Raw genomic sequence first — 11,192 nt, forward strand, 5'->3', positions numbered from 1 at the left:
ATAGCCTCATCACTGTCGGCAACGTGTGGAGCAAAACGTAGCAATGTAGAGAATTTTGCAACATAGTCTTCAATATTCAAATTTCCCTGCTTCAGATTAGCAAACTCTGCACCCTTATCTTTGCGGTAAGACACCGGAAAGAATCGTTGATAGAATTCAATTTTGAAGACTGTCCAGGTGAGTACTGTTCCTCTACGCTCCAGAGCCTTCTTAGTCGTAAACCACCAGCTCTTCACAACCTCATGCAGTTGGTGCCCAATCAGTCTGACTCTCCGCTCATCACCATAGTTAAGTGAATCAAACAACATCTCCATATCATCAAGCCATCCTTCACATTCGACTGCATTCTCAGTACCTTTTAAGGTTGGCGGCTTGTAAGATTGAAATCTTTTCAACAACGTTTCCATTGGTGTAGCAGACATATCTGTCATATCTCGAGAGGTACTTCCCTGTTCATTACTCGGAATTGCAGTAACTTGAGGCACTGTCGGAGGTATTACTATTTGTTCAGGCAGAGGATGCACTATCTGCTCTGGCCTAGGAGTAGAAACCTGTGGTCTGAGAGGAGGTCGGCCTGGTCATAGAGACATATCTGATCATCAAAAGGGTTAGGATACCAGAATCATCAAATCTATTTCAGTCCTCCTCTGATCATCTTACCTCTGATCAAGACTCGGTTCTGATTCACTCGTAAATAAATAATCGAGGTATTCAGATAGCACATGTTTTCAATCAATTCAGATTATCAGGTAGCATATCATAAACAACAGATCACATGTGCTTATCATGTCAGATAGTGCAATAAGCATGCGTCTTTAATCATCATAAATCCTACTTTCAAATAAAATAAATACAACATCCTGTAATAAAATACTTGAAAGTAAAACATGCTAGCATTTATAACATGTAAGTCAAGCATGTAATAAATCATAGCATAATAAATAAGTAAGCAAGGAAGAAGACTCGATCTACCCCATTCGCTATCTATCTTAGTCCAGAATTTTCTCGCTCTGATACCACCTGTTGTGACGACCCAAGTTCTAATCTCTTATTTAATCAAATCATCATAATTAATAGACAAGAATCAAAGTCTAAACAAAATAAAAAAAAATTTAAAAATTTGAGCACCTCGCTCGATCGGTGAAAAGCTGCCGATCAAGCGAGCAACTTGGCCCAACTCTCGGGTGCAATCAATATGTGGCCTCGCTCGATCTGCAATATTTCACCGATCGAGCGAGCCACAATCTCCAAGCTTTCTGTCCCTGCAACGATGGCCTCGCTCGATCCGTGATATTTCACCGATCGAGCGAGCACATTTCCAGAAAAAGGAACAGACACTTTTGCTGAGAAAATGTGTTCTTCCATGCCTTTTTCATCTACTACCAACTTATACAAAGCCTATTCCACACTATAAGCTAGCATTCATTCTTAAACATAATAAAGTTGATAGGAATAGATCATCACAAGGCCTTAAAATCATCTCAATATAAACTCATATAACATACAAGATTCATTGTTATAGAAAAGGCATTAAGCTACAACAACATGTTGTCTCAAGGATTTACACATCATCTCAAATCCTATATACATCAACAAGACAACAACTTAATCACCAACAAGTCTTGGTACAAATAGCTCTAACAAAATCATGATTTAGACTCAACTCTAGCATTGACAGCTCAATAAACCACCTAAACTCGGATCATCACGCTATTCTTTCCATCCCTTGTACTTCAAGTTTGCTTTTGCCCAGTTCCACTCCCGCCTATTGCCATGACACATACAACACAACAAATAGCCGGATAACTCCGGTGAGAAATAGATTTCCCAGTAAAAGCAACTAAACATGCATATAAAACATATATCAAACTCATGATATAAAAGATCATAACTTCCATGCATGTTTTAAAACAAGGTTCATCTCTTATATCGTCGGTTGGGATCCCAAGAAGAAGATATCATAACTAACCACCGACTCTCCCAATCGAGGTGGGGCTACTTATCTTGCTTCTCTAGACTTTGAAGCCACTATATAGGAACTTCAGACGCTAGGCTACGTCAACCACCTAGGCCATACATATATAATCCCTCAAATCGTCTATTCGAACGTTTCCGTTCATTTCAAAATCAAAGAATAAGTCTTTCAAGATGAATGCAATATATATCATCACAAGAGCATTCATTAACATCTAATACTCATTCAATAAATCATAGAAGAGCATAGAAAAGCAATTAAGCAAATAAGTATGTGATTTAGGGAACTCGATACAAACCATCTCGAGTTATAATCCCATTCAAGTAGTAGTCCACTTTTACCTTTCAAATGTGATGTGTATGGTGTCTTCTAACTTGTCAAAATCTGAACCAACACAATCACAAGACTTGTATCAAAATCTGCACTTAAAACCATTCAAACTCCATTGTAGAATAGCTTCAAACCTTGATCTTTCTTCTATCGGTTTCAGAGGCGATGTTCTCAAGCTCGATGTGTCCTGTTTATACACTGAAAACAGAGCATACAACCAAGGAAATATCAGCTACTATACACCTCAACAGCAGCTCGAGCACAAGCTAGCAAACCATTTCAAATCAAGAGTTTGACGACATATCGGTATAAGATCGGTAATCCCGAACGCAACTATAACAATATCAGTTGTATAGGATTCAAAACCAACATAATCCTCAACATATCAGCAGGTATATAAATCGAATCATAGCTGGGAGATCATAAGAACATGATACAACAATCATTCCTCAACCCAACTTCAAGAAAACAAGGTATAGAAGCTCATCAACAACAATTCATAACCACATCTGATATCTGCCAGTTTCGACTTCTCAAACCATAATGAAAGAACAGAAAACTTACATCAAATCGAAGGTCTCGTTGCAAGGATTCCAGAACATCTTTCGGAATCGAAATCGGATACCCGAATCAAAAGATATCTCAATTTGAAGATGAAGAAAATGGTTGGAGTTCTTTGTTCTTGCCTCACGGTTTTTGCCTCTGAAAATCTGATGAAATATGTGTTATATCACACGTGTATGCTGAGTATTCACTTTCAAAATCTGATAACTTCAATAATAATTGCACTTTAGCCCCTCAACTATTCAAAAATTGCAATTTGGTCCTCAACTTCCTATTTCATTCAATTTCAATCCTAATCAATTTAAGAATATTAGAATTTAAATCAAAACTCCAAATATTCCCAAATTAAAATTAAATAATTTCAGGCGTTACAGTTTGATTATTAGATTTATTACCTAATAATTCTTTGATACAATCTATCGATAAATTAGAATTCAAATCCGTAATTGTTTGAATCATCTGATTTGTGAAGCAACTATGATTAATATTTTCTGCTGTTGAATTTGTTAAATCGTAGGACTAGGCTAAATACAACCGCTGGTGTTTGTGTTGTCTAGTTTCATTAGTTTTACTCATTTAAATGCTACCATGAGTTTAAATCTAGATTGCTGTTATCGGGTTAATTTATTGGTAAGGGTTAACTTAGAACGCTGGTGTCTAGTCAACTAAAATTAAGGTGAAACAGGAATTAAATTTCCAATAATGAATATTCGATGTGAATTAGTATTTTTTTAGGGAATCAATGATCGAGTGAATGATTTCAAGGGTGTAGTCGACCGATACCAAGTCTCGTTAATTTATTGATCTTTCTTATTTTAATTCTTGCATAGTAGATTTTAAAGTTCAAAATCCCCTTTTATTTATTTCCAGTATTTTTAAGAACACAAATAAATTTCACTTTCCTCGTGGAAACGATCTCTACTCTCGCTAATACATGTTTATTTAGTTCATCTGAGTTGGGTTAATTTGGGCGTGATACGACTAAGCGCTGCCAAATTTTGGCGCCGTTGCCGGGGAAAGGCGTTTAATTTATTTGTGTTTTTGTTTTTGTTTTTTTTTTATTATTTCTCCTTGTGCTATTCTGGTTTGTTCGTGCGTGTAGGTGAATCTTCGGAAGAACAAGAATTTCCATACAACCCAGAGATAGAAAGAATTTTGCATAGGCGAAGGGGGATTCTTGCGGTGTAATATTTCGAGATGTCAAATCGACAAGTATTAGCATGTTTTATCCAACAACACGGAGAGTCATTCTACGCAGCATGGAAGAGATTCAAAGATTTGGAAACCATCTTCCGGTATCATGATTTTTCTAACTATTCTCTCCTTACATATTTTCTTAATGGTTTGGATGCAGTGACAAGAAAATGGGTAATTGATGGAGCTTTCACAAATGGTATATCAATATTTTGCCGAGATGCTGATACCATGAGACACTTGTTGGATGATATGGCCGAGTTTGACTATTACCGGTATTCACACTCTCAATACCCGGATTTTACAGACCAACAATTTGAGCTTCAAAAGGAGGAGGGAAGTTGTTCGAAGTTGATCTTACATCCGCTAGAGGATATCATGAGCAAGCTTGTGGCATCGACTGTAGAAACTGTAGAAGATCTAAAAAATTCTAGATGTCACCTTGTGGAGCACATAGAGAATATCAAGAGATCAGTCGTCCATGAATACCGAGAACATGAAAAGAATCAAGATACTCAAGCAGTGACCAAACCGATTTGGTTTGATGATGATGACTCAGAGAACCAGGATTGGGAGTGTGAATCAAATCATGCTGAAGATTTAGAGGCGTTTGAGTCTTCCTTTCCATTAGTAGCAGTTTCAAAATATTTTGGCTTCCGAGAACCCGTAGAGATGTTTTCTTCCTATGTTTACCAGCTATGGAATGTTGTTGAGGTGACGAACTTAAACTTTTTATATCTAGCCAAGCTTGAGGGCACATGGAACAAAGACCCATTTGTGGTGTCATATGACACTTATTTTGGGCGTCAGCCGCTATTTGAGGAGTTCTTCTGAGGGTCAAGCCGACGATTAAAATAAAGCACTGGCTGGGAGGTAACCAAGTATTCTTTCTTTTCTTTTGTTTTTCTCTTTCATTTAGTTCTTTTGTTTTATTTTCTTTGTTTTTAGGAGCCTAGCCGCCCCATATGCCGCCCAATTTTCAATAGGAGACTTCCATTATTCAGCCTGAGGCCAAAGAGGATGACAACGCCAACACTTGAACCAGGGGATTTCTGTTTTATTTTGCATCTCGTTATAATTTTGTTATTTGTGTTGTGTGTTGTGTTTTTAGTGCTAGAAAATTGAGGGCAATGCTTTAGATAAGTGTGTGTGTGGGGGGGGGGGGGGGGGTGCATTCAGTATTTGGTATTTTTTCTTGCATTTGTTTTTGTTTCGTATTTGCATATAGTTCGTAAATTGTTTAATGTGTGTTTTGTGTGCATAAGTAAAGGATGATTTCTAGCCTTTCTAGCCTATGAAGATGAGATAGTTGAAAAATTATGAATTTTTGAAAAAAAATTGTACTCTTGATTGGGCATGAGAAACCATAGGTTGATTGTTGAATATTCTTAAGCACACATATTTAACCAGTGAAGTATAGTGATGTATTAGATTTTGTGGATGGCTGTTGGACCATTGCACGATAATAGGTGTTTGTAGAACTTGATAGTTCTTGAATTTTTGGGCGCACCTTAAATTTTTTTTGTTTTATGAAAAAGGAAAATCAATTTTTGGAAACCAATTAACTCCATCCGGGTTGCGAGCAAAATGTTTGAAATTCTATTCATCGTTTTTGTGGCTAAGTTTGCGGATCACATGGGGTGGTTAATATTTTGAAAAAAATAATAACATTTTAATTCCATCCGGGCTTGAAATTTGAATGAAATTCTATTCATTATTTCATAGCTAAGTTTGCGGACCAAATGGGATTGTAGTTCCATCCAGGCTATAGACGAGGGGATTGAAATTCGAATCCTATCTAGTTATAGCTAAGTATGCGGGTAATTATTGGGACTTTTAAAAATGTCGGGTGCGAAATCCGACGGTGCGTAATTATTCTCAAGGAAGTTGTGTTGTGTTGAAGGATTGTTAGGAGGAGATTTATTGATGGTGAGGCTTGCACTGAATTGTTATAGGTCGGCAAACAGTCTTGAAACTTTGTCTTTTGAAGTTACATGTAACTGGGATAACATGACACACACGTTCGCATTCGACTGAAGGTGTATCATTGATGATTGAGAGTATCTATGAACTTGTTTTGGATGAAAGTGGTTTTCTCTGAGGCTATATTATTCATGATCGTCCTTACTTACGTGTTTGTTTGTTGTTTCATTATATTTTTGCATAACTTGCTCGAGGACGAACAAGGATTAAGTATGGGGGTATTTGATAGGTGTGTTTTAGTTGCATATTTTAATGAAGTTTTATTGTCGTTTGTGCATGCATTCATTTGTTTAATTAAGTTTTTGTTTATATTTCATACATCATGTTTACATAACGTGCTCCCGGTTTTATTGTGTAGGATGTAATGAATTTTCCAGTAAATATGCATATGAAGAATTGACAGATGCGCATACATGGAGAAGTGAAGAAGAGAAGCAAATGAAGAAGAAGAATGATGCGCTGTTAAAGAGGTGAGCTGCGCGATAGCGCTGAAGAGCAAGGGAACCGCGCTACTTTAGCGCTGAAGAGCAGCGCTATCGCGCAAGGAAGAGATGAAGGGCGCTGCTGTGGTGTGCGTATAGATTTGTGAGAAAAAAACCATCGCTCGATCGGGTAATATTTACCGATCGAGCGGGCCACTTGAGAAATCAGGACAGAGAGTTTGGGAAAATGTCTCGCTCGATCCGCTGACTTTGTCCGATCGAGCAGGATATCGCGCAGAGGAAAAAAATAGAATTTCAAAAATTTAAAATATTATTTTGCGGGCTTTATTTCGTGTGCTTTTCAAACCGATATAAAAAGAAATCTTTAGACGCAAAACAGAGAGATCGGAAACAGAGGAGAACGTAGAGATTGGAGACGGCTACAGACAGAGAAGAAACATCTGGCGGCTAGGTTATATCTTTCTTGTTCTTAGATTTTAATTCTTCTTATTTTTATTCTTGGTTGAGGAAGACGAACCCTTGAATTTATTTATCTTGTGAGATTCAGATTTTCATTGTTTGATTTTTATTGAGTATCAAGAGTTGTTCTGGTTTATTTCATGCTTGTGTGTTTGATTATTAGATTGATCACCTGATATTTCTTTCATACAATCTATCGCTAAATTAGAATTCAAATCCGTAATTGTTTGAATCATCTGATTTGTGAAGCAACTATGATTAATATTTCTGCTGTTGAATTTGTTAAATCGTAGGAACAACAATTGACTAGGCTAAATACAACCGCAGGTGTTTGTGTTGTCTAGCTTCATTAGTTTTACTCATTTGAATGCTACCATGAGTTTAAATCTAGATTGCTGTTATCGGGTTAATTTTTTGGTAAGGGTTAACTTAGAACGCTGGTGTCTAGTTAACTAAAATTAAGGTGAAACAGGAATTAAATTTCCAATGATGAATATTTGATGTGAATTAATTATTTTTATGGAATCAATGATCGAGTGAATGATTTCAAGGGTGTAGTCGACCGATACCAAGTCTCGTTAATTTATTGATCTTCCTTATTTTAATTCTTGCATAGTATATTTTAAAGTTCAAAATCCCCTTTTATTTATTTCCAGTATTTGTAAGAACACAAATAAATTTCACTTTCCTCGTGGGAACGATCCCTACTCTCGCTACTACATGTTTATTTAGTTAATCTGAGTTGGGTTAATTTGGGCGTGATACGACTAAGCGCTACCAGCCAACCTTTCCGAAGTTACATCAGCCGGGGCTGTTTTCGGAGGAGCCTTTTCTAGCACGTAGAAAATCTTCTCCGAACTCAGGACAATCTTAACTTACGGAACCAATCCGTATAGTTTGCGCCAGTCATTTTATTTTGTTTGAGAATAGAAACATGTGGATTACTCGAATTCATCATAATGAAATACTGAGATGAAAGCAGATAATTATCATTGATTGCTTAATTAATTTAATAAGACATAAAATAAGGCGAGATTAATTTTATGAATTACACTCCCACAATTTTAACGATTTCACTACCCTCTAGTGAAAATGAGAAACTGGTTTTCTTAGTGGGAACATGGAGTCCAATTGACAAACCATAGTCCCAAATAATATCAGCCAACCATAATTTTCAAAAGGTAGAGCCCAATTGCTTTCAAAGCAACCCCCATGTTTTTACCTCATGTCCAATAAGATCCCAATAATATGACGCCGTTTATTGTGACATGTCAAGATGACCCATCAATATTAAGTTATGATGGACTGTCGCCATGTGAATCCCCAATAATATGAGCCAATCCCATGGGAGTTCCACCCAACTTACAACATGTGTCGATCCAATGTACAGTTTTCCGACGAACGCCCCCCCCCCCCCCCCTAATAATATGAGCCGGATCATGCCCGCGGGTAGCATCTCATGAATTGATCGTTGATGGAAGGTAGGAACATTTAAATAATATTTAAATTCTCTTTTGTTAATCTTGATATCAATTTTAAATCATATTTAAAATGAGGGATTTTAATTTTGAAAAATTGTCTCATCATTTAATAATTTATATGCTTGCGGGATTCATGCAATTTAGTCTAAACATGCATACAACAATAATATCAAATATTATATAAAGGATGATCGATGCCTAGATCTAATCGACCTGTGGTTGCCAATCACGAGTCTATGTCCAATCCTAGGTGATAAGCAAGTATGCAATGCAATCCTATTACATTGTGCTTCCAATTTATATTTCTTCGGTCTTTATTGTCTACTAGGCCCACCATTGTCTTCAAATCTTTATCTCCCACTAAGTCTAATAAATTTACAATAAATTTCGATGACAAGTAGGGGATACATATTTAAGGGTGGGAACGGGCCATAAACCAGACCTATTTTTATTAAAAATGATAAATCAATTTGTGCTATAAACCAAGCCCATTAATAAAATCCAACAACAAAAACCAAATGTAAACAACCTAACATACACCTACAAAATTGGTCATGGCAATCGATCATCCTCTTATCCAATAATTAAATCATTGGATAACATGCAATGACAACATAATTAAAAAGATAAAATCAAATTTTATCTAATATAATCATAAGATCATATTTTATCATCAATTGTACCAAAATAATTAATTTTGTAAAATCTAATTTAACCGATAAAATTTAAAAATTTTCCAAATATTCAAATTTATCCAAAAATCAATTTTAAAAATTTCGGACTCAAACAATTTGACTCGATGCCTCGTAGTCTAATCAAAACAATTTTCGATCGGACCAAAAATTAAAATTTCAAAAATTTAAAATTCTTTAAAAAATCAATTTTTAATTTTTCGGGCTGCCCGGAACGCCCCCACGTGGGGCTTGGGCAGCCCGTCGCTGCCCTGGGCACCGACGATCGCTGCCCGCGTTGCCCTTAAAATTTATTTTAAAAAATTTTGTTTTGTTTTCAAAAAACCGAGGCCAAAATTTTGTACAATCGATAAATTTTAATCGTTTGATCTGAGAACAACCTGTCTCTGATACCACTGTTGGAACATGTTTTCAGATCAGTTAGATCTGATACCCGGAGCAGCGGAAGTTTAAAAATTTTTCTTTTCTGATAGGGAACGATTCCATATCATTGGTATCAAATCCTTACGATTAAAATAAACAAGTAAAATAATAATAACAATTAATATTTTACCTCTTCAAGCTTTGGCTTGATCTATGGACTCCAACAGATTAAATATGCTCTTGTTGTAAATCCCAAGAACCGATGACTCGCTCGATCAACTCCTGAATTAGGTCTACGAATAGAAAACTGAAACCCTCTGATTGATTGCACTATAAATCAATCAGATGATTATCGAAGAGATTTACAGATTTGATCTGTCAATTCAGAATGTAATTTTTCAGAAAAATCACAGACTAAATTCTCTCAAAAGGGAGACTGATTTTCGAAAATCCTCTTGAGACACTCTCTCAAGATTTTCGAAAATTCATCTTTTAATTATGAGGTTGTGTGTCAAAAATCCCACCAACCCCTATATATAATTGATGTACTGGACTAATTATATGTCTAATAGGACACTAACACCTTAGGGCTCATTAGTCAGAACTTAAGCCCAACAAGCCAAGCCTGTTATTATAGAAATTAATATAAAATTCATCATGACTCCGATTGATAAACTAATTTCACCAATGTGCGCAGAAACCATTTTTGCACCTTTTAAAGTCAAGATAATTTTTATGAATCCGAATTCAGTGATTTCCAAAAATGCTCATCCCTATGTCATTTTACGAAATTTCACTCCCTTTAGTTAAGAAGTCCAACTTCTCTTTCGCCAAATTTAACTCTATAAATTTAACTATCTCAACGGGGATTAGAAATCCATTACTTGTGTAACCCTCAATGGTTCAGGGATACAGCTAGTCGTGGGCTCACAACTCCTTGTGACTCGGAACAACAATTTCCGAATTACCCATCGAATCATGGTAAGAGCGCCTAGCAACATCGCCCCATGATTCCCTAGGTATCACTGATAGTGCCTGCAAGAACCAGTGGGTTTTGGTTAGCGTACAGTACGGTCCCTTCAACCATATATCCCGATCGAATCAACATCCATTGGTACATCGAGATTTGTTCGAGATTCGATAACTATGCAATACATCTTGAAGATCAAATAGTGACATCGCATGTGCTACTAGAAAACCAAGTAACCTAAAGCACATCATGTACTCTGGCCAGAGATTTGTCACACTAATATCTCCTCAGATCGCATAGGATATCCACACTCGCAAGCGTGTGGTGAATACTTGACAAAGAAGCATTGACTCCTATATGTGTCGTAACTGTACCCAATCTCGACACCTGATGACCCCAATAGAGTCGGTAAACGAGTCAAAGTACAGTACTAGCATATAGAGTCTCCATGATATTTCAAGTAGTAAGGACTAATGGTGTACAACAAAAATCGCGGACTTATCCACTCAATTAATGATAACCACTTGTAAAGTCCGAATAGGGTAGTTCGATCATCCATCATATGAATATCCATTTGCATGCTTCGAACATCTCTATGTTCTATACCAATGAAACGTGGTACTAGGCATCGCAAATGCTAGTCTCAATCTCGAGCGATCCTTATCCTTATTAGCGGACGGCTCAATTGACTAGGAACTGTTTAGAATATACAGTGATTATAAGATGTGTTTCATGATA

Source organism: Henckelia pumila, chromosome 1 (genome assembly GCF_033568475.1).
Source record: "Henckelia pumila isolate YLH828 chromosome 1, ASM3356847v2, whole genome shotgun sequence".
In the NCBI taxonomy this organism is placed as follows: domain Eukaryota; kingdom Viridiplantae; phylum Streptophyta; class Magnoliopsida; order Lamiales; family Gesneriaceae; genus Henckelia; species Henckelia pumila.